Source organism: Mytilus trossulus, chromosome 6 (assembly GCF_036588685.1).
Source record: "Mytilus trossulus isolate FHL-02 chromosome 6, PNRI_Mtr1.1.1.hap1, whole genome shotgun sequence".
Lineage (NCBI taxonomy): Eukaryota > Metazoa > Mollusca > Bivalvia > Mytilida > Mytilidae > Mytilus > Mytilus trossulus.
In genome coordinates this window covers 66469186-66470817 of record NC_086378.1, presented here as the reverse complement: position 1 = coordinate 66470817, position 1632 = coordinate 66469186, and positions in this window count along the sequence as shown.

The window sequence follows — 1632 nt, the reverse complement described above, 5'->3', positions numbered from 1 at the left end:
TGTCCAGTGGCAAATATTTCATGTAAGTTCATGAAGAGAACACATAAATTTTAAAAACAAATAGGTATAGGTCTTGTAATTAACAATAGGTGGTCGACAGTCAGGATGGACGTGAAACTTGGAACACCAATGAGAGTATATAGAATAAGGACAGAAATTTAGCCATGCAACAGCGGGCCAAATCAGGACCCCTCAAATAAATGGTTCAAGAGTTTTTAATTAATAGAGAGCGTTATTCTATGAAATAAACTGTGAATACGGTCATCGATATTTTCGTGTTCCAATATCATATTACACATTTAATATAGTTTATGTACTTTCAGTTTCCTGGTTACTGTGAGAATTCGTGAAACTCTATTGTGTATTGTACATAAGTTTTTGGACGTCATCCGTTATCATTTATTTAACCGTCGATCGAAATGAAAAAAAGGCAGGTGATATTTTCAACCAAACAATCTGTTCGGAAATCTTTGACGGTAAATTTAAATCAAATATGTTTGTTAAGATATATTTGACATCTAAAATTAATAATTAATTCCGTATTTTTTAGTCATTGGGTGGTTTTGAGCTTATTAATATGTATTCTTTCTATTTCAAAAGACCATGTTAACGTACTCTTAATGTTTTGATTTGACTGTGCCGGTAGGTTGTTGAAGCATCAATGTATACATTTATATCCTTTTATTGAAACCAAAGTATTGACTTGGGTATCGAAATATTATTGACATCTCTCGACTTTTCCTGTCCAACAGTATACCCTTAAGATTGCTAAAGGGGTGCTTCCGTTTGATGTTCGAATGTATGAATATGCATTTTAATCCGGACGAAATAAAAATGTCGTTTATCCGATGTCTTTATGAACATTTCTGCATCCGCCACTGCTATTTAAACGTTAAAGAAACATTTGAATAACTAGTTTAGAGAGAAATACGATTTACGCACAAGTTAATTGATAGAAATCTTTTAACTACAATAAAGGTGAACGAATTCTCCAAATAAGTCACATAGATATAGGAAGATGTGGTGTGAGTGCCAATGAGACAACTCTCCATCCAAATAACAATTTAAAAATTAAACCATTATAGGTTAAAGTACGGCCTTCAACATGACTGATTTTAACACTATTTGGCGCCATTAAAGAACAAATCCGATCAGTTAGACAATAATAACAAAAGAAGAATCGGCTAAAATGAGTTAAATCCTTATTTAAATTGTTTCCAACAATTTGTGAACCAATGTGTGCTCTTACGGTAACTATATCAGATATGAACAAAAACTTGAAACAGCAAATTGTGTCACCTAGACGAGACTCTCGTTGTTGTTTGCTTCAATATATGTCCACTCAATGAAGATTTTTTTTCTATTCTAGTGCCCCCTCCCCTTTCTAGTTTAGATGGATAGGATATTATGTAACTCCTTGTGTGGACTTCGTTATCTAACGTAAAAAGAAATTAAATGCAAAGACAAGAATGAGGAAAGAAATGCTAAAATTTCGCTTCGTAATTCAAATATAAATAAAAAGCAAATAAATGTACAAACATAAAATTGGAAAACTGTTTATGACAATCTTCAAAAGAAAACTATCAATTATACAGCACTTAATGAAGCTGATTGAATTTAATAGATTGCTCC